Genomic DNA, 6156 nt, shown 5'->3' with positions numbered 1-6156 from the left:
ATGTTTGTGTGTTAAAATGAAGCCAAATGCCACTTTTCAAATAACAAATGTTTTCTTTCCTTACCCTTTTCTGTTTGTGTTTGTTGGGTTGTTCTTTTTTCCCATTGCTGCTGTGGAAAACTAGGATGGAGGAGGTTCGTTACTAGGCAAAATGTGAATACAGCTGTGAATTGACTTCTTTCTTTGGGGGGGGCTATGGGAAATGTGCAATAGTCGTGAAAGCAGTTGTAGGAAAGGACTGTTTCATGATGCAAATGACAGTGACATTAAATCATAGCTTAAAGAGGTGTTGAGGCAAACTTAGCTGAATTCTGCCTTGCCAGCAGCCAGTGGTTGGGACTAAAGGACACCACGGGCTCTTTGCATGCGCGGAAGCACCGCAGGCTGAAGGGGACAAAGGGATATTACCTTCACTGCTCCCTTCTCCTGTGTGTAGCCTTTTTTTTGGCATGTTGCATTTGTGGGTGCCCTGAGGCTCATTCTATGGCAGATGTGACTGAGGCCAAACCAGCCTTCCTTAGTCTTTGGCTCCAAGGCCAGAATGGCCTCCCTTTGAACCTCCTTCTCCTTCTGGGGCAACCACACCTTCCAGTCCGGTTGTCACACAGCAGACACGGCCATCCCGCAGCTGTGGCTCTGTCCCAGGAGCTCACATTTCCTCATGAAAAATGCTGGATTTCTTTTAGAGAGTGCAGTTTAATTGAAATGTGTGGATTTTTATCAACTCCTCATTGGGTGTTCAGTGCCTTCCTAAGCCATCTGTCCAAGAAACTGTGTGTCATCAGCCCGGTCCATTGATGCAACTGTATTTGGAAATAAGTAATTATTTATTAATTAATAAACAAAATAAATGGGACTTGTTTTACAATACTGGAATGACTTCTAGCCACCTCTTTCATTGTAATTCTGTCTTGTTGTAATTTTATCTCCAGTTGTGCCAGCAGAAAAAGTTGACAACATGGAAGTGTGTGTTTGCGTGTGTGTGTAGGTGGTACACAACTAAAAGATGTAGGAGATGACTGGATGCAGGGTTTCGTCCTCCTTCTTCCTCCTCCTAAAGAGAGGGAGCAGAAGGTTGGGCAGAAACACCTTTGGCCCAGGACTCCTGCGACCGTTCCCACCCCTCTATGTGGTGCAAGGGCAGCGATTTGGCCAAAGGACCCTGGAGATGTGGTACCAGCACCTGGTCCAGCAGCATTGGAAGAGGATCACCTTCCTGCCACCTCCCAGAGTATGTCAGGGCTTTCGCATTCCCTGTGCCCCATCTACCTGGGGGACATCACCAGGTGCGTAACTTGTCTTTTCCATTACTAACCAGTCCTGCAGACTGTATGTAGTCTCCAACATCTTGTCAGTGATGGTTTTACGTTTCTCCTCAGTTTCTCTTACAGGCTGTTGTGTTATGAAACACAGCGGAGACGCTTCTCAAAGCGGTTTTGGCTCAGTCCTTGTCCAGACTGGCAATTGCTCTGCTTTGATCCCTGAGTAGCCAAGCAGTCCTTGCTGACAGTGAAATGTTACTCTGGTTTGAATATAGCAGAGCATCAACAGAAAAGTTGTTGGCCAGTTATGTTTTTACCAGAAATACATTGACAGATTTGCATATCTGTATTTGGGAGATGTACCCTGTTTCCTTTCTGAGTAAAGAATCCCAACTTTCATCCTCTATCTCACTCCAAAACAGCATCAAAAGCCGGTGATATTGTACATGGTGGGTTACACGGGCTCTAGTGATACATACAAATGGGTAATTTGAAGCAACTGGTGTTCATCAGTCATTTTTATTAAAGAAACTCTACTTCAGAGCCTTACAGGAGATAGAAAGAACATGGAACACTGGAGTAAATTGAACTTCAATGTGGGGTTGTTTTGTTTTTTTTTCTTGTGAATTCTTATTATAACAACAGAGGTCAATGATTAATTTATTTTGTCTTCAGGATGATTATTCTGGTCTTATGATGATCTTACATTCTCCACTGTCCCCTGATATTAAAGATAATATTGTAATTATGGGGTTTAAGTGGGTAGGGAATGGCTGGAAATGACCTGTGTTCTTCCCTTGCTTCTTTTTGATATTCTCAAAGTTTTCATGATGTTGATTTTTTACATTAGGCAGTCAGGTCTTCGGTACTCTATGGCTAATTAGAGACTTGTTTCTAATACACTGTTGAATGTACTTAGAAAGCAGCATTTCAATAGCGCAGAAGAGAAATCATTTGTGTCCCAGTTGCCTAAAGCTCTGTGCTTTTATTAAAGCAGGTATAACTCAAGGCTTTGGGGAAGCAGCTTGCAGTGCTAAAAGACAAGCACTTTCCCATGTCAAAGTCCATATCGAATAAATGGAGACCTGGGGTACTTTGAAAGAAGGAGAAGGGAGAAAACTCTGTGAGAAGCAGGGACTACCTTTGAGCTCCTTCTAGCAATGGAAAGAATTTGAACACCATCAAAAAGTAAAAAAATGTTCAAAGCTGGAGATGTGCTTTGAAAAGCCAGAGCTTGTCAAAGTCCCCACCAACATGAAGCATTTCAGGTGAGATAAGGGGAGGGGTTTTTTTCAACCACTGTCTTCTGAGCTGAGAAAATTGCTGAAAAATTATTGAGAAGTTCTCATTTGCTTACATGTATGTGTAAGTAAACAGTTCTAGACCTTTTCTTTTGGAATGAAACAAATTTTTAAAGAAATAATTCATTTTAAAAAGTGTAATAAGAAGCTGAAACTAAAGCAAAAGCTTTCAAATATCTCAAAATGTTTCCCATAGTCCAAGTTGGTTTATTACTTTGCGGTTTGTTGGGCTCAACATTGTTTTGGCTTTTTTATTTTTGGTGTTTGTTTTTTAGGTGTCTGGGGTTTTTTTTTTTTGGTCCGGTTTGGAATGAGGAGGAGATGTCACCATCACCAAAATGGCTTATGTGAGGGGAAAACAGTTGCTGGTCCAGTCACAGAGAAGCGCTCCCAGCACTGGCTGCCACCGATGAGCCATGGTGGAGCTGCCTCTTGTGCTGGACCGTCCCTGTATCTGGGTACACCTGCCTTGAGACCTGCTCTGTGCTGGTGGTCTTGTTACTAATGCTGAGCGGGGGTGTAAATAACTATGTTTTCAAGTGGTAGAGGAACCTGGTTGTAGGTTTCTGTCCTTCTGAGCATCCAAGAGATGTTAATGGTGTGCAGTATCTGACCCCTGGAGTATTATCGCTCTCTACAACTCCCTGAAAGGAGGGTGTATCCGGGGGGGTCAGTCTCTTCTCCCAAATCACAGGCAATAGGACAAGAGGAAATGGCCTCAAGTTGCACCAGAGGAGGTTCAGATTGGATATTAGGAAAAATTTTTACACTGAAAGCATTATTAAGCATTGGAAGAGGCTGCCCAGGAAAGTGGTTGAGGCACCATCCCTGGAGGTATTTATAAGATGGGTTGACATAGTGCTTCGTGATGTAGTTTAGTGATGGTTTTTTTATCAGAGTTAGGTTGATGGTTGGACTGGATGATCTTAAAGGTCCCTTCCAACCTGGACAACTCTATGATTCCATGATTCTCTGATTCTAAGAGCGGTTTTCTGATCGTGCTCAGTAGGACACTACCCATGTGGTTTACACTTTTTTTACGCTTCTTAGCTGAAAACCCCAAACAACAGCCTGGTCCTTGAAAAGCTTCCAGCCACAATCCCGCTGTGAGAGTGGCACAGATGTAAGAGCAACGGTGTATTCACGCTGCCCTTGAAGTGCTCCTTCAGGGGGCACAGCTTTGGCAGTAAAACTGAGCTTGGTGCCAGGGCAGTAAGACCCACACTGTAAATAAATCTGACCCAAATGGTAAAACAAAGGTTTTTAACATCTAAGTGCATCTGTACTATGGGCTTTTGCTGCAACAGCATCGTCAGCCATGGTTGCGCACGCCTGATGGGGCTGAGCAGGAGAGAGCCTGTGATGCTCAGGGGCCAGAGATAAAACCACACAGATCCCAGTTCATGCTTTTTATTCCAGCGAATCCTAAATCCAGGAACAAGGTGGCTCCAGTACCTTGGCTCCTCCTTTCCCGGCTCATAAATGTAATTCTGAAATCTAATTAATAACGAGTCTCATTTATTCACGCCTTTCACAGTGTCTGGCAAACACTGTATTGCAGAGCAGAGAAGCGCCAGAGTTGCTAAAGTAATTTTAATATGTATCTGATTCATCGAGCTGGTGCAAAGGCAAAGCTCTTAACTCACTGGGTTGTTGTTTAAAAAGTTTGATTTGATCTCAACTGAGTAGAAATTGGAAGGTTTCCAGAGTTTCCCATAAACAAGCGGCTTCCCAGCCTCAGCAGCTCTCTAGACGCTTGACATTTGCACAGAGCATCAGACCTATGGCATTTTAACAAAATGTATCGAATCCAGCCAATGCTACCTCAAAAGAAGATTTCAGCCCAGATCTAGTGACCCTTTTGGGGGGGGTCAGAGGCACTGAGGGGTCCCAGGTGGCTCGTGATGTTCCCAGCAAGCACCCCAAGATACAGAGGCTGGTTCAGTGACTAAAGAAGGGGAAGCCTTAGCAGAAAATACCTCCCTTTGGTGTGTCTGCACTGAAAAAAACAGTCGTGTAGGGCTCAGGATGGTACAAAGGGCTCACCCGTCAGAAAGCGCTGAGTATGAAACCGTCCTCCTTCCTTTCCTTCCAGCTTGGACCCAGGTTGTGAGCTCTGTCCCACAGCCTCGTGGTGGAGGTAGGGACAAAAAACGTTGTGCGGTGAATCCTGGCCTTCGCTTGCAGAGAAAAGTGGGGGGCGTGAAGCTGACGCCTAAATGCAGACCTATGGAGGGAAGCCCCATCAAAAAGAGATGAAGCTGGGGTTTGCTACCGCACACACAAATACCAAATTCAGGTGTTTGGCTTTCTGAGTGGGATTTTGAAACATTCCTTCTTGACCCTTGTTGGCCTGTGCTTGTGAACGCCCCCTGGAGAGCCTCTGGCTCCATCCCGGTCAGGTTTAGCTCTAAACACGTGCAATGGTCCAGAGGAGAAATAGGATCAGCTCTTTTCTCCTGTACATCTTCCTTTGCTGCCAGCAGCCAGTTCCTTGTGCGTTGCTACAGAAATAATAATAAAAACGAACAACTCTCAAGGATGCTCCCATCCCTTTGCTGTGCCAAGGACATCAGCATCTTGGCTCTCAAGCATCTGCCAAAAACTGGTGGCTTCAGCCAACACGACAGAGCAAGGGTGAGCCAGCTGGGAGGTACCAGGCAGGGTTTAGGTTCCCGGGGAGTCTTCTTTGCAGAGATGGGCTTCTTCATTTAATGGGCCTTGGATCTTATTTAACACACTGGCTCATGTACGGTGCGAGTGTAAAGAAGCTGTGTGCGTATAATAAAAAAACCTCAGCCTATTCAATACCTGGGGGAGTCCTAATAAATTTGCCACTACAGCAAGTGTTAGTCTCGAGGGCCAATACTGAATGCTGGAGTTTAATAAACAAAAATTCTCAAGCAGGAGAACCGAAAAGTAAACCAGTTCAATTAGCACAGTGAACACAATTTAACTAGAAATTAAGAGTTTTCTCCTGGCCTTGACCAGTCCCAAAAAACAGCATCTCAGACTGGTTGTGTCTGGGCTTTCTGACCATGCTATCAGAGGTCTCCCAGCCTGAGCTGAAGGGCACTGCTCAGAGCGCACAGGAATTTGCATACCAGAATAGACCTTGGCAGCTAACGAGCCGTATTTGTCCAGGCCGTCTGTGGGGCAGAAGATGGAACAGGCTGCCCGGGGAAGTGGTGGAGGCACCATCCCCAGTGGTATTTAAAAGACAGGTAGACATAGTGCTTAGAGATATGGTTTAGTGATGGGTTTTGTCAGTGTTGGGTTGATGGTTTAACTAGATGATATGAAAGGCCCCCTCCAACCTGGGCAATTCTATGATTCTATATGATTCTATAAGTTGTGAAGTATGACATACTTCCAGGTGTCCACCTGTATACAGCATTAATGTCACAGTACTCTGGCTTGTGCTGGGCATTACAAAGCAGGGCAATAAAAACCACCCTTCCATGAGACCATGGGTATTTCCTCTGTACAGACAGAGTTGTCACAGTCTCAGGTGTCCCAGGAAACCATAGGGAGATTTAGCTAAACTGTTAACTGTGTTTAGCTGTTAACTAAAACCAGAACCAGCTTCAGTG

Source organism: Numenius arquata, chromosome 10 (assembly GCF_964106895.1).
Source record: "Numenius arquata chromosome 10, bNumArq3.hap1.1, whole genome shotgun sequence".
In the NCBI taxonomy this organism is placed as follows: Eukaryota; Metazoa; Chordata; class Aves; order Charadriiformes; family Scolopacidae; genus Numenius; species Numenius arquata.
This window is presented reverse-complemented; position numbering follows the sequence as displayed.